The sequence below is a fragment of the Dermacentor andersoni genome, chromosome 1, assembly GCF_023375885.2.
Source record: "Dermacentor andersoni chromosome 1, qqDerAnde1_hic_scaffold, whole genome shotgun sequence".
NCBI classification, from domain to species: Eukaryota; Metazoa; Arthropoda; class Arachnida; order Ixodida; family Ixodidae; genus Dermacentor; species Dermacentor andersoni.
In genome coordinates, this window is record NC_092814.1 from 82,517,018 (window position 1) to 82,540,837 (window position 23,820).

The following is a 23,820-nucleotide window of genomic DNA, read 5'->3' on the forward strand; positions in this document are numbered from 1 at the left end:
TCGAAATCGGTGCGGGGAGAACTCTTCAAAAGCGAATGCGTGGTTGTTTGTATGGCTTCCTTTATCGCGCCCTGTAGGTTATAGGAGGTGCGGGCACGGCAACAGTCTTCCATGATTATTTTAGTATTTAGGCCAATCGGCGCACTGGATGGTTCTGGAGGACTTGGAGCTAGTCAAGCCTTCGATCTCCAAATAGGTTGAGATGTGGTCGCTACCCCACGTTTCTAAATCCGAAAACCAGTGCACTCTTCTCTAAACCGAACGTGAAACGAAGGTAAGGTCCAAGCAGCTACTATACGCCGATCCCCGCAGATAAGTAGGGCTTCCATCATTTGACAGGCAAAACTCGCGTTCAGAGGCAAAGGACACCAACGTTCTGCCTCTAGAGTTCACTTTGGAGCTTCGCCATAGGTAATGGTGGGCATTAAAGTCGCCCACGGCTGTGGAGTCGATGTCAAAATTCCCCGTAAGCGCTCACAATCTAGACGGCGTGTTGGAGATAAATAGGCTCCACGAATTGTGAACGTGAGGTTTTCTTCTTCACTGTTAAGAATACGTATTGATTTGCTTCGTCAGGAGGCACTGGGTGATGCACATAAGTCAAGTCACGGCGTATAAACAGAACAACCTTGCTGCACTCTCCGTGGGTAGAGGACTTAAAGCACTCATACCCGGACAGTCTGATGGGAGCTGACAGGTTAGGCTCGCAAATCACGATAATGGGGAATTGGTGCGTAAAGACAAACTGTTCAAAGTCGGACATGCGTGACTTAAGCCCTCTGGCGTTCCACTGAAAGACAGATGCATTCTTGACCTCCTCTTGAAACGACAGCATCTCTCGGGCCGTGGTTTTACGCTAGAGCAGCAAGCACCGGACTCAATGTGTCCAACACCTGCAGTGTGCTCTGTGCAGACGGTGTTTTCATGCTGCTCAGTAGAATACGCATGGCGTCCATAAGTGACTTCAGCATCACTATGACTTGGCGATCCTCAGTCGTCGTCGCAACCGCGGTTCGTGAGGTCATTGAGGGCGGCGCAATTTGATGTGACTCCGAGGCAGGTTGTGCTCGTGGAAGTGAGATGGTGTATATCTTTCGGTAGATGCAACTGCGATGTCGTCGTCGCCTGAGAGTAGCGCCAGCCTCTCTGTGTGTTGAATGGTCGCGTACCATACGTTTGAGTACTGCTCGCTCGTTCCTCACCCGGGGGCAATCATTGGATGAGGCCTCATGAGTACCATGGCAGTTAGGGCACTTCAACACAGTTGCGCGGCAGGTATCTGCTGAATGAGATTCAGCGCACCATGGGCACATGAGGTTATTCCTACAGACACCTTTTACGTGTCCCATCTTGCAGCATTTGTAGCATTGCGGGGGCTTCGGTACGTATGGGTGGACTGAATGGCGGACGTGGCCAACTTTGACGTGTGAGGGAAGGCTGTCTCCTTCAAACCACAGCTTCAGGCAACGTGTGCTGCCAAGTCTTGTGATGTGCGTGATGAGAGTGCCTTCTGTAGTTGGCTTTATTAATATTGGTAAGTGGTCGGTTGGTATAGAAATATCGACATAATAAATGACGCCAACAGTGCCATTGCAGCCTGTAGGTATCATGGATCGCACTTGCACTTAGTCAATCTCCGTTACGTGCCGCAGGCTTTGCAGTGCACTACGGTGTAGAAAAGCTACTGCGAGGACATTCTTCCGTGCCTTTATTCTCACCTCTTTTATCTCGTTTGGCGCGATTCCCTCAAGAAACGCAGAAAGGACTTGCCTGTTTAGGAGTCGCAGATTGGACACTGTGTCCACAGGCATGAAGAGCATAGTGTACGGCCAGCGCTTTGGTGTTGTCTTCACGGTGGAGACACTTGGCGACGATGACCTCCGTAGCAGTCTTCTTTTTGTGGTTCGGCTCATAACAAGTGTGAACTCGTCGTCCGATGAGTCGACGTTGTCCGTGTACAACTTGGTTGCCTCGCTGTCCGTGTCACTTGATGCATTTCCCCGTTTCCAAGACGCGACCCCACGTGATGGCCGGGCGCCACGAAGGTCCTCGAGGGCTTCTTCCATTGCCGCAACAAGGGCGCGGCAGCTCGCAGACTTTGGAAAGAAACAAAGCGAGAGAAGGGTGCAAGCGTTCTATGATAGAAACAATTCGTCGTCATCCAGGAATTCGCGGCAGAATGCTAAATTGTCTATGTGATTTCATGTCAAATAGAACATTTCAAGTACGTCTCGGCACAATACTTTCATGCACACTTACACAAGAAAATGGCGTTCCACAAGCGTGCATTCTGAGCCCGACACTTTTCATAGTCAAAATGAACTCTGCTAGTAAGATGATCCCATCCTCTGTTATGCACTCATTATATGTCGACGATTTGCAAGTGGCTTGCCGCGCTTCAAATCTACCCACGAAAGACAACTAGAAATAACGATAAATAATCTCACACAATGGGCTGACAAAAATGGTTTCTATTTTTCAACACACAATACTGTTACAGTTCTATTTTCCCAGAAGCGAGGGCTACACTGCACTCCAGTTCTCACATTGTATGGTACAACGCTGCAGGTTAGAGAAGACTACAAATTTTTAAGCGTAACTTTTGACACAGAACTGAATTTCCTGGCCCACAATAACGCAACTAAAATTAAAGCAAATAAAGCACTAAATATTATTAAGGTTCTATCGCACAAGCACTGGGGATCTGACCGAACATGTCTGTTACGTATATACCGGTCTCTTGTACGTAACATCCTCGACTATGGTAGTGTAGTTTATGGTGCAGCTAGGCAGCCCTACATTAAGCGACTTAATCCAGTTCACAATCTCGGCCTACGACTGGCAAGCGGCGCCTACAGAACATCACCTGTCCAAAGTTTATACGTTGACTGCAATGAGCCGTCCTTACAGCACAGCAGAGCACTACTTACCCTTTCCTACATACTGAGAATTCGGTCATCACCACAACATATATGCTACAGCATCCTAACACAGTGCAAATCATGGATACATTATACAAATAAACCGAACATGATTCGGCCACTTATCTTAAGACACGTAGAATAGTGTCAGACTTATGAAGTTCCTCATGAGGTCCTGCAGGTTGCTGAAAGGCCACCAAGATTGCATCCATGGTAAAACTTCTCACAGCTATGTGACTGAACACTAACACATCTAAAGAAAAAAGACATTCTACAAGAACACAAAATACAAGAGTATTAATACATAATACAAGAAAATAAAAAAATTACACGGAATTTTACACTGACGGCTCCAAAACACAAGAATACGTAGGTATCGGAATAATAACGAAAAAGTGGCAAAATAGCATTCGGATAAATAATTTTTCTTCAGTCTTTACCACCGAAGTTTTTGCGATATGAACAGCAGTAAAAAAAAATTACCACCGACAAGCAGATGAATGCTATCATATATACCGATTCGTTAAGCGCACTCAAATCTCTAAACCTCAACTCCGCGTCTGAACCCCTGCTTGGCGATATCCTAAACATGTTGGCCTATAATGAATACGGAAGAACCGTATGATTCTGCTAGGTCCCAAGGCATGTTGGGATACCAGGGAATGAAGCAGCAGATAGATGCGCGCGTTCATGGCAGCGCACAAAGGCATAGCGCAAACAACACTTCCATACAAAGACAGTATCCGAGTGATTCATAATGCCCTGGCATCAAAGTGGCAACTAGAATAGGACTCTTGCATAAATAGCAAGTTACACACAATAAAACCCCTGCTTGGCGAGTGGAAGTCGTGCAGTCACCAGCAACGCTTCTATGAGGTGATCCTATGTCGACTTCGAATAGGCCATACACACCTGACACACAATTTTCTACTTCAAAACGAAAACCCGCCAACTTGCGAGAAGTGCAATGAGCCACTCACAGTAATGCACATTAATATGACATGTCCAAGCACTGAAACACAGAGACGGAAGCTTTTACAGAATCTCTATAACTTACACACACCTTTACACTCCGCCTCAATACTCGGAGATGAACCGCTAGTGCCCTTCACTGACTTGTTGCGCTTTTTAGAAGAAACCGGTCTTTTTCCCAGACTCTAAACTAACGCAGCTTTCGCTGCTTTAGCATTTGATTTCTTAATATCTTGTGGCTGGCGCAGCATGGCCTTAGCGGATTTTGCGCCATTAAACCCAAATTAACTAACTAACTAGCTATACTTGCGCTCTTAAAGATGCTCTTCGGTTACCTTCATTTCAGAACCAATGCGATTACCCGCCGTGGTGGCATAGCGGGTATGGTGTTGCGCTGCTAGGCGCGAGGTCGCGCGGTCGAATCCTGGCCGCGGCGGCTGCATTTCGACGGGGGCGAAATGCACAAACGCCGGTGTGTTCCGTGCATCGGGGGCACGTTAAAGAACCCCTGGTGGTCAAAATTAAACCGTAGTCCCCCACTACGACGTGTCTCGTAATCAAATCGCGGCTTTGGCACGTAAAACCCCAGAATTCATTCATTCAACCAATGCAATTTTGACATGCTGCGTGGCACCTTTGTTAGGAAATTAATCCTACATGGCAGCACGCTTTAGCATCTAGCTGCCAGAAGCACGATTTAAGTTGCAAGCTTATGGGAATCGAAATAATGGGGTGTCATAATACGTCAAAGCGTGAACCACGACAGAGCTTTCTTTTACGAGCTTTTCCCACATTTCAAGACACTTGAGAGAAGGGCCAGGGCTTGACAAGTAATTTCTCCGTGGATTACTAGAAGTCTTCGTACTCTTCTATGTGTCAATTAGCGGCTGAAAGGGCGACGAAAAAAAGAAAAGAAGTAGGGAAAAGGACAGAATTTTTTTTTTTGTCTTTTAACCCATGTTGTCGCACGACCGCAACGCGCTTGCCTCGAAGATACGCTAAGTTTAACATTTTTATGAGAAAAAAAATGCGTCAACAAACTTCATTAGGCCGCTTCACAATATCAGCTTTTATTATGCCCTGGACGTTGCGCGGTAACGTCTCACTTGTTCTTCCAATACAAATTATCGAACAAAAAATCCAGCCTGGAATCAGTCAGTGTCTGAATAAAGTACAGGAGACAAGAAGCTGTGTTAGTGACAGCGAGAAGTTTGCATTTGTTTTCATTTCCCATAACACTGATAACAACCTAGGCGATTACTAGCAGAACAAGCTTTTTGACAAGTTTCTTTCTTGAGTGCGAGTAGTTCCCATTCGCGGGCGCCGACAAATTTTGATACTGGACGGTAAGATAGACAAAGCGCCGCGTCTATCACGAACAATTCTTACAGGCTATACGAAAAGAGCGTGCCTTCACAGAAAGCGGCTTGCGGCGAAGAAGCGAAGAAATCCCATCAACTGCCATTTGTCTTATTTTCGCGCCTCAACCAACTACTCTACAGAACACGTACATCTGCGCTTACATTCGCGCCAGAGAAAAATGGAGTGAAACAGGCTCCGGAGAACGTTTTGACCTGAAGCATTTGAAGCTCGAGCCGCGGCATAACAGCCATGGGCCAAAAGAGAAGGGCGCCGCTCTCGTTCTGGAACTTGCTTCAACTTGCCTCGTGCCAGCGCGGGCGGGGAGAAAGATGGCGTTGTTCGGACGATGGGAGAAAAGTCGGCGGGGAGGCGATAGCGCAGCACGCGCTTAAGGGGGAACACGGCGGCAACAAAAGGGATGCAAACGAAGCAATTTTCTCAAACGTGGGAGTCGTCCTTCTTATTCTGGCTGATTCAGCAGCGGCGGGACAGCGAATATGGAGATTGGCAGCTCAGCCGCCGAGGCCATGCTCGCGCCCTACCTTTGTTCTACGGCCTCTCGTGCCGCCGAGACACAGGGCCGACCCCCGGAAAGGGTGAGGAGAGCGCGGCCGCCTGAGAAATGTGCCCTCCGAGCCACCCCACTCGGGCCGGTCCCGTGCTGGCCCAGGAAACTGCCAGGTGGATGCTTGGCGCTTTCGTTTTTCTTTTGTATGCATGTCTTTCGTTCCGTTTCACTTTTGCGAACTTCGCCGCTCCAGCCAGATCCGACGGAGGTAGCTCGGGCCTCTGTGAAATTGAAAGCGCGGCTATTTGTCGGAAAAGGGAGACCCAGGAGCAGCTTCCCTCGAGAGTAATTGCCCTGGCGTTGGTACCTGCCTGCATCATTCCATCCTGAGCGTCGGTGTATACGGCAGCGCACCGAAACGGCCAACTTTTGCCGCACTTCGAGCGGTGTGGCAGCCGCCCTATGCAGATTGCACGGCCGCCTTGAGGAGCCGCTGAGGAACTCGGACTCCGTAATCTCCACCTGCCTTCCCCTGCTACCGGTTCTTTCGTGGGATTTGCAACCACCCGCCACCCCTCTATCTGCCATCGAGATCTCACATCGAAGTAAAGCACGACGGGAGATGGCTCCGGTGGCATGCACTGTTGCACATTGAACTTTCACGCAGTTCCCCAGCATCTGCCGCGGCTTCACAGTTGCTGGAGCCTTGGACTGATGTGCGTACCGACAGCTAGCTTCTCGCACAGTTTCGACTCATGCAAGAACAAAAATAAGCCGACCGAGCACATTGTGAGTGAAGCAGAAGGTGTTCAACTTCGTGTAAGAGTGTATGTTTATGGTTCAAAAAATGAAAGAAGGAAGGAGGCGTGCAGTCACCTAAAGAACACTAACAATATATGCTATTTACTCAGAAGCTAGTCTGGGATAGTTGGAAAGAACGCATTTAGGATGTCGCACACGGAAGCGAGACGATACAAGTGCTGTGGGTTAGGAACTACCAGTGTTGTCAGTCGCCGCGGTGCTAATAATGAGGTCACGGGATCAAGTCCCGGCAGTTGCGGCCGCATTTCGATGGGAGCGAAATGCAAAACCGTCCGTGTCCCGTGTACTGGGGGCGCGTTAAAGATCCCCAGCTGGTAAAAATTCATCCGGAGTCCCCCAATACGGCGTGCCTCATAATCAAATCGCGGTTTTGGCACGTAAAACCACATAATTCAATGCAACATTGTTGTGTTTGCTATCTGGTCTGCTTCGTGCCGACAACTTCAAACAAAATATGTTTGCTGCGTATGGTCGCCACCTCTGCGTATGGTTGCTTTGCACGAACGTAAGCTGATAAAATATCTACCGATTCATATAAAAAAAGAGTGAAGAAATAATCACCAGATATTTTGCTGGAAATCCTGCAAACGTATTGTGCACTCCTGTAATTGATGACGCACGATACCAGAGGGAACGTGACATTCTGCAATGCATACGAAAGTACCCAGCTTATCGCGGTGTCATTGTAATAATTTACTTGCGCTTTTGATGGCATGAAGACCAATAACAAATTACTGGCGCCTTCCAAGAAACTGAGATCTGATAATTGTGCGTATGAGTGTGCGGCGCACCACACAAATATATATATATATATATATATATATATATATATATATATATATATATATATATATATATATATATGCGCCCTTCTTGTGAAAATATCCTTTTGGAGCTAAAGAATCATAGGGACTTTACTACATTGTAACCACAAGCAACAGTCAGTATTTATTTATTTATTTATTTATCTCTTTATTTCTGCATTTATTTGAAGTAAATGAACTATAGATTGATATTAGGTTGACATAGCATAAGCATTATTACCATTACAGTTGGACATTAGAGTGGAAGAGACACAACGCGAGTTGTTTGGGCAGCGCTACCATAAAAACAAACAATAGATACCGCAACTTCTCACAAAAAGAATGTTCAATGATCTAGATTCATAACTCTAAAGCTAGAAAGTAATTTTCAAATAAAAACGAAAGCTTGCGAGTATACTGACTGAGTATTGCTTATAGTGGAATGTAAGCTGTTCCGTTGTCTTATTGCTTGCGGGAAAAAAAGAAGAGAGACAAATGAGGAATCAATGCAATAATGGTATTCCTTTAAAGTGTTCTAATACTTCTAATGTCTTATTCCTGAGTATGTGATAGCAGAATGCTTTAATATTAAGTTTTTATTACTAATAAATTAGCTGAGGCAGCAAGTCGGGCCACAATGACACGATTTGAGTTGTGCCAATGTGGCAAGGATTTGGAGTGTCAGTATGCCAAACGTTGATAGTAATTCTGCTGGAGAGTTTATGAGTTAACCCTTAGTGAAGATGAATCTAAACGCTTCCTTTTGCGTCCTGTTATATTCCCTTAATTAGTTTGATGGCGAAAGAAAACCGAGCAGCTACTGTGCATTCTATAGCTCTGACCTGACAGGTGGAGTTCGACGAAGGTGCCTATTACGCGAAAACAATCCCTTTAAGGCGATTAAAGCTATATAAAGTACCTGCAAGCACTATCTAAGGGAGACGTGAGTTTTTAGCCCAATGTATTTGTGCTCTTTTATTGCAGTTATGGAGTTATCATATATAGTGTAAGGAAATTGATGTGCCTCTTCCCTTCTTGAGTGGCTAATGCCCATAAGAGGCGTTTAATTTATTTTGTCTGGTACACTATATCTGTCCCGTGAAAAAACCTGAAATAGAGGCGACGGAAACAACATTACGTCGTCGATTACACCGCTCATAGTGACTGTGTATCCCGAACTATTATTCCACCACCTTGCTTCTATATTATCGGACTTGACAACCAGCTATCTCCAAGAAGTAACTAAACGCAGATGCACCGCTTCTTTCTTTTCTTTACGTTTTTTTCTTTTCTTTGCGTGCGCATGATCTCCGGCTTGGCGCAGCATTACGCGAGAAAGGGGCGGCCACAATCATACGGGGCCGAGATGACGGCGATGCCGGGCTCCGCGCGGTGGCAGCCATGGGGCTCCTCCGCCGCGGGTCATCCCGTATGCCGGGGCTCGCGGCCAGCCTAGCTCATTCCGGGACGCGTGCCGCTGGGCCACAAGAGAATCATCTTAACGCATGAATACCGGAACAACCATTCCGAAGCCCGCAACTCGATTGAGTCCGTGCAAGGCCGCGTTCTCTTCCCCTCGCTACTCGCGCTTGTATATGCATACATACCCACGTGGGCTCCCTGGGGTGCGCGCGGTGCCCCGCGATTTCTGTGGCGAATTTTCAAAGTACGCAAGCCGAAAGGAACGGCGCGTGCGCAACCGAACGAAAAGATTAAGGTACTCCAGAGGAAAGGCGTAAGGGGGGGGGGGGGGGGGTAGGGGGAGCGCGATGAAGCCGAGAGGAAGCAGAGCGCGAGGAAGAAAAAAGGAAGAAAGTAGTAAGGAGACCCAGGAAGTGGAGTTTGGAGTCGCACGGGAGAATGCCCAGGAGACCGGGAACTGCAAGCCGGTCCCGCAGGCGTTACACCAATTTACTGCCTTTGACGGATCGAATCAGGGGCTCGCGCGTGCCAATAACAGCATCGCGCTCTAAAACCGAACGGCTACGGCAAGGAGACGGGTTGGCGAACGAACCAAGGCGACAGAACGGCGCGTCTTCAAGGCAGCGCACAGATCTGGCGCGCTAAATCCAGGAAGTCTCCGTTTGGAAACCGAACCTCGATCTGAACCTGGAAAGGTTGATTGTCTCCTTCGAACGTTTTATTTACTCATCTTTTTTTTTTTTTTGCGCTCTCGTATAGCTTTTCTTCTGTGCCTTTACTTTTCGATTTTGACTTTCTGCTTATTTCTCTTACACGTCGTGGCCACACCGCGTGGGACGCTGCGGGACAACAGTCTCAAGTTGCCTAAAATTGGTTCCAGTATGTGTTTTCTAACACACACGCAGATACAAATAAAACAAAAGCACGTGACTGTGCGAGCCCTTCGCTTCTGTGCCCGCCTTTGCTGCTGTTGCGCACGTACGGCAACGCAGGATACGAAGAGCGAGCGGAAGTGAATTGCCTCGCTTCTTTCTCCTTCAAAGCACATAAATTACTACGCATAAAGAGAGATGGTTATAGTGGATTTCTCAAGAACGCGTACATTGGCCGCAGAAACAACAAGCTGCGCTTTGAAATACATCCCAATAAAGTAAACTTTGTTTTCATGTCTCCCAGCTCTATGGGAGTCTGAGGGGAAAACTCGAAGAAAGAAAAGAAGAAAAAGGAGAAAGAAACCATCGGAGAGCACTAGTTCCCCACAATGCGCCGTCTTTTTTGTTTGCTTCAGAAAATCAGTTTCATTTTCGCCACGGAACAATGTAAAGAGTACGGATTAAACTTTAAAAAATGAGAAAGGGCAGAAGGATTGGGGAAAAAAGAAAAGGAGAGGAAGGAAACAGGGATAATCGAAAAGGAAAACATTGCTACCAATAAGAGGCGCTCAGTCGACACTTCTGAAGAGAACTCCTAGGTGCTTTGTAGAGCTTGTTGAGTACATCCTTCCTGTCTAAAGAGAGAGAGAGACTCAGAGAAAAAAGAGAAGGAAGAAGGGCAGATGAGTGCAGCAACAAATAAACAAAAATAGAGCCACTCATTGCGAGAGAATGAGCTTCAACTGCTCGTTGGATCAGCGCTTTTTGTGCGCTATCAGAAGGCTAGCGTGTGCAGTTACTTTCTTCTCAGACTGATCGACTGGCAGCACTTGGCAGGGCTATTTCTGACACCCTCTCACATCCTCTTGCCGAAATGCGGGAGGTCAGCTGTCGAGCATGGGGTCATCAGTAGCGCAGAGAAGGAACTGGCATCGGAAACTGTTGCGCCTTCATGCAAGTGCGTGTGCTGCCCGCACGGGAAAATTGCTGCAGCATATAGGAATACCTTAAAGAAGGATTACGGGACATATGTGGCATACAGTGATGGGAGGTCTCGGGCAATTCGACGCAAGTTGTCCAGGCAGTACCACTGTAAAAGCACGTCGTGAACTCTTTTCAAGCCTCTATCCTTTACGGACTTTTGACCACATACATAAAAGATTTCTGTTAAAACGTGCCAATTTAAGCTGGTTGGCACATATCGAGGCAGAGGGGGAACCGGCACTGGAAACAAAAAGTGCAACTGAAGGGGTCCTACCGGTATAATATATAAAAGTAGAGATATGTAAACATAAATATAAAAATATGGCTATATAAATTCCGCATTAACTGTACATTACATTAGGCGCTTTATATGCCGCTTGCAGTCTACATGTTCAACGAGAAAAGTTATCGTACATACCTGAAGCGAAGGTGCTGGCGTTAGGCTGTGCAGGAGGCACTCGGGTAGTCGAAATCGTATGTCTGTCACACGAAACATCTTTTTTCTTGCTCATATATCTCGACCGATGCAGATTAACGCGGCTCTTCAACTCCTCAAAGAATTGAAAATTCCTCGTAAGGCCATTCGCTCACAATTTTAATGTATGATACTATTGCCTGTCTTCTGAGTGGTCACTGGGAACCCCTTTAACGCGCCCTTGAGGCTCCCTGGAGATCCGTAGTCCACACGCTGAGAAACACTGCTGGAGTCATTCACTAACTGATTAGACTCACTAACTGCGAAATTCACTGGCGGTGCCTAAAAGAATGCCGGAAATTGCAGCATTTGGTTGAATGAGCTGAAGCTATGGCTTCGAGCGTCTTGCTTGCATATTTGTGGGTGTCCTGTTGTCCTCTACTCCTTTCTTGAAGATTCGAATAAGATAAAAAGAAATAGGCCTTTAGACGGTCGTTCGCAGCACTTGCATTGAGACAACAAGAACAACTAGCCAGCGAGATGTGCAATGCGCCAAGAACTGGCAATTAACTCAGGGTTACCAAACGCCTTAGCATAGCGCAAATGTGGCGATATATGCCAACATCCTGACACCCAAAGAAGCCGCGAGCACGTGGCGTGATTATAGTAAAGTTGGCCTGCTAAAAACATGGCTGACATAGATTAAAATGATGAATAGGAGCAGCTCTTATTAGGCCTAATCGTTGCATATAAATCTTTATCATTACTCCCAGGCTACCTTTAAATCACAAATCATTTGCATCTTGAGTGTATGTGTGTACGTGCCGGTCTGTATATGCATGCATGTATGGGAGTTTTCAGAATTCCAATTTAGAATAGTATTAATAAATTGTCAGTTAATTACAATCACACGCACACAATGCAGCGTCGAACAGTTTTTGCTATGTTTAGCGCTAGTTTTGGTGCATTCTTCATTTCGACCCGTTTTTTTTTTTTTTTTCGGAAGACAGCCATGGATTTGTAAGAGCTAGCCATAAACAAATATTTGCCACGTCGAGCATTTATTTTTTTAATTGGCCTATATGTTGTTCGCGCAGCTTGTGACGTAATTAAAGCTGCCATCGCAACACCAACCGTTACCTAAGCGACTACTCTGCGAGCACGAGCATTAAATGCGAGAATTTCGGAGTCGACCTTAACTCTTTCGTTATTGAACCTACTGAAATCGATCAATTTGATCGACTGTATTTTTCTGCGCTTTGTTAAACATTTGCGTTGGAATTTTTCTGCAAGCGACAACATGCACTGACTGAAATAACGACTGAACTTTAACTATTTCTCGGATTTGCCAATTTTTGGCAGATTGGGGAACCTGAAAAAAAATTAAACTTCCGCTGGAGGTATCATCGAAACAATCCTCCACTACTCCTATCACTTCTTCAATAAAAAGACGCAATATGTGCGCTTTGGCCGACTTGGCAACATAACTTTTCAATTACAGCAGCAGTGAAGACACACAAGCTTCTCCCAGGTTGTCAATTTTCCGATCCGACGTATAGGCTCTTTTAACTATGTCTCAAACAACGGTAGATGCTCATCAGTGCGTGTTATTTTGATAATTATGTTCGAGTACTACGAAATGCAGCTTTATTTTTCCCACCGTGGGTTGCTTTTATCCATCAGCGCTTCGACAGCGTATGCACAAATTATTATGTGCAATCCTCACCGTCCTGTCTGGTTTTCACTCACAGTCATTTGAGACCGACCTTCGACCGAAGCTTAACTGTAGCTGTCTAATCTCTTACAATTTGAACACTGCCTGTGCAAATACCCTTATACTTTGCTGTACACAATTGTGCAACACTCCCCATTGCTGTACAGCACTGAACAGGAAGTGAACAAACCATGTGGAGGCTCCAGCACCAGTTGAACGCGCACTATGACCAGCTTCCAATGCTTTCACAGAAAAGCTGTTCGAACGCAGTAACCGAGTATGAGAAGGCTTGAACATGCTCCCTGACCTAACAACTATTGTTTCACGAGCCTAAAGAACGCCACAAAAAACAAACCAGGTTCTTGCAGCAATTAGTAACAATAATTTCTCCAAGCACAATAGCAATTTACCCATTTTCACATTTGCGAAGCTACTGCTTTCCCGCATAGCATGGGCATCATATTGGCCATAGTATTGGGCGTCAATGCTATGGCTAGTACTGATGCCAACAAGTCTTCATAATAATTTTTTCCCATGATCTGATTTAGAAAAGTTGGGATCTAGGAAGCAGCCGCATGCGTTTTATATTTCAGATTTTTTGCACTAGCAATTTTTGCACTAGCACCAGCGTCCGTCCGTGTCTAACGCCTTTTCCTTGTGTGCGCGTCCTTTATGTTTCGCTGGTGCGCCCTTTTTCAAGTTCAACAAATTATTACTTTCATTCATGTTTCTTACGCTGCTTCATTGAAGTTTCATATCAGAATCTTAAATATTTGGCCGAGGAATTATTACTGCTATACAGTCGTTTAAAACATCAGTGATCCGGCTATAATTGTATGCATAGCAGTGTACGTTGCCACTGCTAGTCTCAAAATTAAATGTTAAAATATAAAAGCGCCGAAAATGAGCACACTTCTAGCTGTAACGAATGAGTAAATGTAAACAGAAGGCATACGGGGAATAAGCATCCCGAAATGCTGTTCTCCATCTTTGCCTGCGCTTCGCTCCCTCGTCATTGTTCTTCGACGTTGCAGCGCAAGTCCCATCTTATATTGTAAACATTTACTGTGCTTTAAACTTCAAGTGAAAGATTCTCCAGTTTCCCAACTTGGGAGAGAGAGCGAGATAGAAAAAGAAGGAAGGTTTAGTCATATCTGCAGAAGTAAACCAAGCGACAAGCCTGGCATGCATTCATTTGTGTTCGTCTGTTTTATCTCACTCCTTTCATCCCTCTTCTCTTGCCTGCGTTTTAATAAACTTGTTCCATCAGTATGAGTATTTTACTCTTATAGCTTTTACGGCTTCGCTCATGTCGACACCGCCCTTGTAGGCGGTCACAGCGCTCTAAACGACGCACCGACTGGGCTCTGTATAACCTCATTGATGCAGCCTTACCGCGGCCGGGCAGCCTTATGTAGTTCGCTGCATACTGGAAGTGGTTTCGGAAGTGTATAGCGCATACTGAAGACATACTGTGATAATAAACCAACTAGCCCGTCAGCCAACCCTTGCATACTGAAGGTTCTCCGCACTCCAGAAATCTGCAAGAATCGGCTGCATTGTGCATAGCGACTCGGCAGTCACCAAATGTTCTAGCGGAGGCGTTTGCAGGACCTTTTTGCCTCTCCTACGTCCAGTCACACCACAAATGGCGGCCTTCCTTCTTTCACAAGTCAGAGTACCATAGCTGATTCCTATGGTCCAGCTTGCGAGAAGGATGAGGCAGACTTCACTCTTGAGGAGCTGCAACATGCACTCAGCCCCTCCAAACGCCGCACTGTCCCAGGTGAAGACGATGTGACGTACCAAGCATTGGGGAACATTGATAAGAGCTTTCATGACCGTATATTGGAGGACTATAATGAAGTATGGAGAACCTGTGTAATCCCTGCTGAGTGGGAATCGTCCGTGGTAATACCGATTTTAAAGCCCAGGCGCACTGCAAGACACCTCAAGTCCTACCGGCCAATATCACTAACTTGAAATGTCATCAAGTTAATAGAACGAATGGTCTTGTTACGCCTAGATGTCAGGCTAGAGAAGCTGAATCATTTCCCTGATGTTATGAGTGGCTTTCGTCGTCACCGTTCAGCTCTGGACGGCATTTCAGACCCGGTCTCAGCGCTTGAACTGCTGGAGAAAACAAGCACTCTGCATATATACTATTCCTAGACACACAGCAAGCATTTGATTCGGTTCCACATAGGGCGATTGTTTTTGCATTTATGACTGCGGGAATTTCGGATCGTTTGCTCCGCTTAGTGCGAATTTTCCACCAAAGTGACAGATGAAAGTGCGTGTCGGAGGAATAAAAAGTGAATCTCGCCATGTGAAGTACGGTGTCCCAAAAGGCAGCGTTTTATCGCCGCTTCTGTTTACCACCTTACTCGCCGCTCTTCCAAGTCACTTGCCTCGTGACAGTGACTTCTCTGGGGGCATAGCCATCTATGCAGATAATATTGCTCTGTGGATAAACGGCCCTTCGCACCTTGGTCCGCGGCTTCGTGCCAGCTTGCGAAAAGCTCTGAACGCGATTTCGGAGTAATTGGGGAAAGTTGGCCTGCAGATATCGCCCTCTAAGTCAGCTGCAATAGCCTATCATGCAAAACAACGCACTCGTCGAACAATGAGCCGACTGTACCTTGACGAGACACCGATAAGCTGGCTGTTACAACACCGTTATTTGGGCTTAATTGTGGGTGACCGCATCTTTTGGTATTCTGCGGTTAAATTTCCACGACGCAAATCCCAATCTCTCCATAAGTATGTGGTCGCCTTGGCTGCTAGAGGTGCCGGCTGCGACAAAACAATGACTTTGCAAGTGTCCCAGTCATCTGTACTCTCAGGCATGGTGTATGCGTTACCAGTTCTGAACGTGCCACCTCGTTTGATGGCGCAACTGGAACGAGATCATCACATTGCACTCCGACTAATGCTTGGATTACTTCGTGAGGCACAATCTGTTGCATTACTCACGGAAACGCACCGGTTACCCCGGAGGCTGCAAGCAGACCACAGAACTCTATATCATATTGAACGTCTAGACCTCGCATTGAATGGTCAATCGCTCTTTGATCATCTGATTCGCCACCCGTTTTATCGCACGGGAAAAATGGCGACATTATTTACGAACATTGCTGGCAGTTCTGAACATGCGGATTTAGTTACGCCTCCGTCTCCAATATACATCACCAAGCACGTATTCCCCGTTTATCTCACAATCCCTGACATACACAAAAAGTCTAATATGTCTGTTTCGGCAATATTCCAATTGGCTCAGTTGTATATGTTCGAAAGATTTCCAAATTATCTTCAAGTATTCACAGAATTGACTGTCCAGTTGTGCGCAGCGTTACCAACTCTGCCAACAAAATTGCATTACGTGTGGTATCTCTCGTTGCCCACTGGATACCTTCACACGTAGGGATCACCGGAAATGAAGAGGCTGATCGGCTGGCTTCAACTTGCGCTCATAACGACTGTTTCTGCCCAGAAATTTTTTGCAAGCTTGATGACGCTCGTCTGCTGATTTGTCGCCACCTACTCCAGCAGCATCCAGACCAGAGCGTTGCAGATGGAATGTTCCCGCTCCGTGTTAGCGGTCGAGGCTTGCTTGGTCGCACTAGAGCACAACCACCCAAGCTAACGGTTGACTGTGTGAATATGTGCGAATATTTATGCCGACGAAAGGCCATGTAGCGAGTCCATCATCTGCGTTCCCGTTTGTAGCTTATTTTTGTTTTCAAAGGATGAGACCTTGGACACTATTTCTTCTATTTTAACATTGTTTAGCAGTGCGACCTGCAGTGACCAGCCCTATTGTGCGTGACCTGTACTGTGTGTGTTCCACTTTATTCTTTGACATTTGTCATCTTGCTCTTTCCTTACTCTTTCCTCCTCTTCTTCCTATATTCAATTTCTTTGTTTCTGTCTCCTCCTTTCTGAAGAGTAGGCAGTCGTTGTGCCCCGTCCAGTGGCAGTTGCCAGCCTGCTCCTCACTTTCCCTTTCCTGTCAAGTGTATGTCTGTTTTGAAAATAATAATAATAATAATAATAATAATAATAATAAGAATAATAATAATAAGAATAATAACGCTGCATCTAAATGCGTGCGTACGTGCGCGCGTGTGCGTGTTTACACTTGTGATTCTTTTTACTTCCCCTGCCACAGGGTCAGCCATGAACCAGCAGCATTCTCAATTACCTTCCCTGCTTTCCCTTGTCTTGTCTCTCTCCCTATCACTCATTGGTATCGAATTCGGAAGGTAGAACCAGATTTATGGACTATGAGAAAATTAAAACTGATTTACTTTCCTCCTTGGAATAAACAAAAAACTAAGTTCGTTTCCTGGGTTTCTTCAGAAATAAATGGCTCGGAATAATTTTATCATCGCTGCTAGGCTTGGAACTATAGGAATCAGGCCTTCACTTTCTCTTTTATCAACAGCCATCCAAGATCACCTATACGCAGTTTCGTGCCCAACTTGAAATCGTAAGAGCCTCCTTTTCTCAAGTCACAGCGCAAGTGCGCGAAGAAAGGCGAAACCGATTGAATAAAGCGTGTGCACTTAAGCGCGCTTACATACACGCCACACTTCCATGGATAACACAAATTATTCTCGGATCCGACGGGCGCGTTATCATGAGGGCGTTTCAGGAACCCAGACATGCAATAACTGCATTAAAACGCATTTACAGCGCTGCAATGCGCGCATAAAGCGTTTTATGAGTAAGAGAACTGCGCAAAAGCGCATCAAATTAAAGCCACGCTCGGGAAAATGCAAAGAAATTCCCCGTGCAAGCCCATTCCCCAACGTGCTGGTCACACGAGAAAGGCAAAAAGGAAAACATTAATACTTTTGCCACATCGTAGCAAGCGTCCACGTACGCACCGACAACCGCCACGCTTTTCCAAAGAGAGAGGGAGAGAGAAGGAAAGACAGGGCGCAAGAAAGACAGAGGTAAAGGCAAGCAGCTATGAAGTCGGAACGACCATTAAAACGGGGGAACGCGCGCCGCTTTACCAAAGCGAGGCCGTAATTCCTGGTGCGCGCCGGAATTGGAAATAGTGGCGCAGCTCAAGCAGCCCTGAAGCCCGACCAGCGGGCCGTTTAATAAGAGCGACCTGAACTGCTACTGCCTTCTATATCCGCCTGCCTTCAGCGCTTTTCCTTGGCCCTGCTCGGTCGCCTTTCTGCTCTTTCTTTCTTTGTCGACTCTTCCGGGACCCGACCGCTACCACACGCGCGCCCGTCCTTTTTCTCGGAGGCTGCAGAGCCGTTCGGTGCTCCATCAGGGTGCTCTCTCCTTTTCCCCTAGTGCTTCCGAGCGTTGCAGCTTTAATTAAAATCGATTCACCAAAAATCGACGCAATTAAACCAAACTCTTAACGACCATTGAAGTCGGCCGACCTTTGTGAGAACGTTTGTTAGTTTTCGTTAGTTTTTTTTATTTTCGTGTTTTTTTTAATATTTTCGTTGTCGTCGTCGTCGTCGTCGTTGTTGATGTTGTTGTTGTTGTTGTTGTTGTTGTTGCACCTTTAGCACTATCCAGCTGGCGCGATAGCATATGGGGTGAATGCACCTACTGCAATGACAAGCGGAAGAGGTGACGTGTAACTTTGTCGCTCGGAATTCCACAGCCAATTAACAGGTGTGACCTATTTTTGCATCTTCTGTAACAGAGCGGTCTTACTCTTAGTTTCGCTTAGACCGCGGAACATTGACGCTGGATACGTTCGCTCCCCCTTAACATCCCGCAGAGCACGCCTCAAGGAACATTCCTATTTGTTCTCACATGTAAACTGTTCAGTTCGATTCCTTAGCGAAGAAGACATTGAATTTAAGCCACGTTTGCCAAGTTCACCAATTTGTCTACTTTCGTTAAGTAAATGAGCATGACTGCATGTAAAAATGAACCTTAGAGTCAAGTTTCATCTTTCGCAACTTATCTACAGAAAAATTTATAACCCCGCACATTTATGAGCCTCGGGGCTTCGAAAATGTACGGTCCGTTTTGAACTTCTTTTTCTGAATACGACGCAAGGGCACGTTACCTTGTCAGTCCTATAATATATTGTGCACATGAAATGGCTTGTACAAATAAGCACTTATCAGGTAGTAACATAGGTCCTGCCGAACAGTTTTAGCGCAGCTGTCGTCATCCAAGCAAAATTCATCAGTGTCGATTTCAAAACATTTCACCCAACATCATCGATAGCAGCAGAACTTTCCGTGCTTCGTGTTGCGCGGCGCTTTATTAATAACGAACCGAGACGCAAATGGTCGATTTTCTGCGACTCGAAGATGGCACGGCAGTGTTTGATGTCAGCCTTGCGGTCTGGTCTGCATGAACAGGTAATGTTTGAAATTAGATAGACCACCATGGGGCGCTATCGGAGATCTTTGTTCTATACGCGTTCTGTTCGGTTTCTGCAACGTCACAAAGTGGCAGTATGCAAAGTTTGCGAGAACGGGGCGGAGAGAGAAGCCAATTGGCAAGCGGTGAACTGCCCGGAAGTTTACTTCTCGCGTTTCTCGTCTGCTTGCAGACAGTAAACTACAAAACGAGATGTTTCTCGTCTTCCAATGAATGAGATCTTTATCTAAAAAGTGTATTTTTTTTCTTCTCAAGCTTAAACACGTTTTCAAGTAGTAGTACGTGTGACTTGTAGAATTTATAATTATTAGTTTCTCGGCGTCGTCCGTAGATGCTGTAGCGCACGGCGAGAACAACAAAAATAAAAATTAAACGACAGGAACAGTGGCGCACTTTTCAAGAGGCAACAACATTCCAGTGGCTCGCTGGCACCCGATGATGGGGTCGAGTTCTCCGCGCAACCAACGCACTATTTGTTTCGAGAAACGAAAGTGACGCTGGAATTCGCTTTCTGCTATTTCTTCAAACGCGTTGCGCACCTGCACTGCTCTCGTTCCTCCTCAAGCAACGCCAATGCAACAACCGAAGTTCCCATAGCAAGCGCCATTTTCTCGAATTAAACTATGGATTGGATCCGAACGTGCCATTCTGCGGCCAAAGCCGCCGTTTGGATCCAATCCCTTCCACCAGACGCGCCATGGGAAGCCGGTCTCGTAACGAGCGTATGATCGCTCCAAAATTCCCAACTCCGGTCGCGTTTGGCGCCTAGCGGACGACGTGCTCGTTTGCAAAATGATTGACAGGAGCGTGTCACCTTATTGACGTGACCAAAAACGTGGCCGCGCCCGCGGCTGGCGACGTCGACGCGGAGTAGGCCAATCGCGCGCGCCGGTAACGGAACGAACGCGCCGAACAACGATCTCCGATCGCACCCTATACACCACCTGACTGAAAAAGAACACCAAGGCATTTTTCAGTGGCTACCAAGTCATTGTTGTGTTATCGGCAATAAACATGCCGACGAGGCCGCTAGTTTAGCCAATGAAATATATTTCCACCTATCAATCCTGCTTTTAAAGACTGATGCTGGAAGGAAGCTCGTCATACTTGCCTGCCAATGTGTCACATCAGATTATAATGAACCGCACTTCAGGCACGCCCGATTATATCCTCTGAATCCCTCGTTAAACGTAAGTTGTCCATCGAGACTTCCCCAAAGAGACGCGAACCTTCTGTGCATGCTATGGTCGGGCGTCGTGTTCACCAATGTCTACGCGTTCCGTATAGGGATGGCCGACAGCGCAGCCTGTGGTCACTGCCGTGACGGGGAAACAATACGTGATGTTCTTAGCCAGTGCCTGCAATACACTGCAGAGAGATAATCGCTCTATGTCGTATTCAACCACTTGGACTACCGGTCTCTGTTGGAAGAAAGAGGTGTACAGCATTAACGGGACTTAACAAAACATCAGAAGGCCGTGCAAGCGCTACTGCGCTTCTTGCATTACCGGCTGGGGGGACCACCCATATTGGGAACGCCCCTTTCTAACCCTCTCTCTCTCTCTCTCTGCCATCTTTTCAAGCCCTATTTCCCCAACCTCAGTGCAGAGGAGAAACTTTCATCTGCTTGAGCTTCTTGCCTTTCCCCTCTTAATAACTCACTCTGGCAATGCAGGCGGAACTTAATCAACATCCGCGGGGGATAAGTAGATATGGCACTGCTGAGCATGAGGTCGATAGTTCGATTCCAGGCCCCGGCGGCCTCACTTCGATGGTGTTTAAATGCAAAAGCGCCTCTATACTTGTACGTATATTGGTGTACATTTTTGAACTCCAAGTGGGCAATATTAATCCGGAGCCCTTATATACGCCGTGTCTAATCACTCCATTGTTGCTTTTTGGCGCTGAACCCCATGAGTAAGTCAATCAGCACGTAATCTATTGACTGTTATTTCGTCTGCGGTACTGAACACTACCTTCGCACCCATAGGAAGCAAAGCTGAAATTTTGTAGATTTTTTCTCAAATCGCTGTCTTCGACCGTCAATGCTCACATGCACATCCTGTATTAGGTGTGGCGTGCCTCTCTTTGCGGAAGACGGATTATACACAGCTCGTGCAGTTCACGTGTCGCCAGCACGAGGCTTTTGGCGCCAAAATCTGTTTTGATCCAGTAAGAGCAGTGGTGTCCAGTGGTGCTGCTAGTGTCTGGTACACGCAACGTAAAAACAACGCCACCAGATGTCACGTTGTCGTGCCGGTAACGAATTGAACGGACAAAAGTGTGGGTTCGGTATTTAACTCCTGAGGGAACTTGTTGCCCGGAGATAAGCCAAATTGAAAGCACGATGATAATGGTGAGCCGAGTCGTCTGTCGTTGAATGTGAATCTCCCGGGTGAGTGCGTCCGCTATTTATGCGTGTGTCGCCGTTGCCGGCGCTCACGTAGAATCGGCGACAACATTCAGAAAATTTCGGATACAGTAATGTGCCTTGCGTCGAGTGATAACTTGATAGCTGTAATAATCCGGAATGAAAAGCAGTCACCGGCAATGGTAAACCAATGTAGTACGTTTCATGACATAAGTTTAGCTGTATGATGACGCCAGTTGCGAAGCCATGCATGAATATTTATTTATTTATTTATTTATTTATTTATTTATTTATTTATTTATTTATTTATTTAACATACTTTCAAGGCCCTAAGGCGTTACAGAAATGAATGGAGTAAAACTTAAAAAAGTAATGCAGTAAGAAACAACCAAAACGTTAACAAAAGGCATTCGTAACAGCGGCCTTGAAGTTGGTAGGGTCGGTGATGAGTGCGACTGCTGCGGAAATGCGTTTCCAGTCCGTCCTTGTCCTAGGGATGAATGAGTGATTGTCCCAGTTTGTGCGGCACAATGGCACCCCGACATTAAGGATGTGCTCAGTGCGGGACGAAATATAAGACGGAGGGGTAAAAAGGGCTTCTTTTAAAAGGGGGTTCAAATGAAAAAAAAAACTTTGAAAAAGTCAAAGACGGCAACATTTACGGCGTGACGAAAGATCAGGCAAGTTGAGTTTGTTTCATTGATGAGATACTTGCGTAGCGAAAATAATTAGACAAGATAAAGCGTGCACTTTGGTTTTGAATACCTTCTATAGTAAAAACTAATGAAGACTGAGTCGGATCCCAAATGGCTGAAGTATACGCCAATATGGAGAGAACTAAAGCTTTGTAAAGAGCGACCTTTAGTGACGAAGGGGCTGAACTAAAATTAAGGCGTAAATACCCAAGCATGTGGTTAGGGTTATTAGTAACATAGTCAATATGCGAATGCCAGAAAAGTTATTTGATATGTGAAGGCCGAGATACTTGTAAGAGGTAACTGACGTCACAGGAGCACCATTAACAAAGTACGCGTGCATGGGAGCGTTACGAGATATTGGCATGGCCTTACATTTATTTGAATTAAGTTGCATGCACCAATTAGTACACCATTCAGCTACGCGGTTAAGGTCGTCCTGCAGTTCTTGGGAATCAGAGGGATTAGTAATTGAACGGTAGAGAACACAGTCATCCGCGAATAGCTTTGTAGAAGATTGAACACAGTTCGGAATATCGTTAATGTAGATTAGAAAGAGAAGTGGACCCAGCACTGAGCCTTGTACACCTGCTGGTACATTAGAAAATCGCGAATTACAGTCATTAGCGTTAACAAACTGCGTCCTGTTAGAAAAAACAGTTTTTATTCACGCTGGCACCTTTACATCCAGGTTAAGTTCAGTCAGCTTAAGCAGAAGTAAATCCTGGGTCACAGAGTCAAAGGCTTTTGCCAAATCAAGCAATACGCAGTCAATGTCGGTAGCTAGATCAGAAATTGGAAAAAGGTCGTTAGTAAATGCTAAGAGCTGTCATCATACCTTGCTGGTGAAGCAGCGCACTGACACGGACACAGTGAAGACACAAGAAAAGACGGCACTCGCTGATCTCGCAACTATTTTATTTCCGAACACATACTCCATATTTATATACCTGCGCACCTTCAGGCGTTAAAGAAAATCAAGGCAAGATTAAAAGCACTTTTTTAAAAATCATTTGCCCAATCATTTGCCATTAAGAGCTGTGTTTCACACGAAAAGAACTTGCGGAAACCATGTTGACAGGGGTTAAAAAATGAGTTTAGAAGCTCAGCCAAATGCGAATATATGATATGCTCGAGAATTTTACATGAAATGCTTGTTAGTGAGATAGGCCTGTAATTGCTGGGTAAGTGCGTGTTACCTGATTTGTGAACTATAGTTACCTTTCCCACGCACCAGTCATATGGAAAGATGGAGTGCTGCAATGACTTCGTGAAAATGTGCGACAGAATAACAGCAGAAAATACATTAGTACATTTCAAGATTTTTGAATTGAAGCAGTCTGGGCCAGCAGAGTAAGATGTTTTTGGATTGTTAATAAGGCAGGTGACATGAACCAGTCAATAGTTATGGAAATAAATTTGCCTAGTCGGGAACAATAAAGGTGCGTGCGTGCGTGCGTGCGTGTGCCTGTGCGTGCGTGTGTGTGTGTGTGTGCGTGTGTGTGTGCACGTGCGCGTGTGCGTGTGTGTGTGTGCATGCGTGCGCTTGCGCGTGTGCCTGTGCGTGCGAGCGTGCGTGCG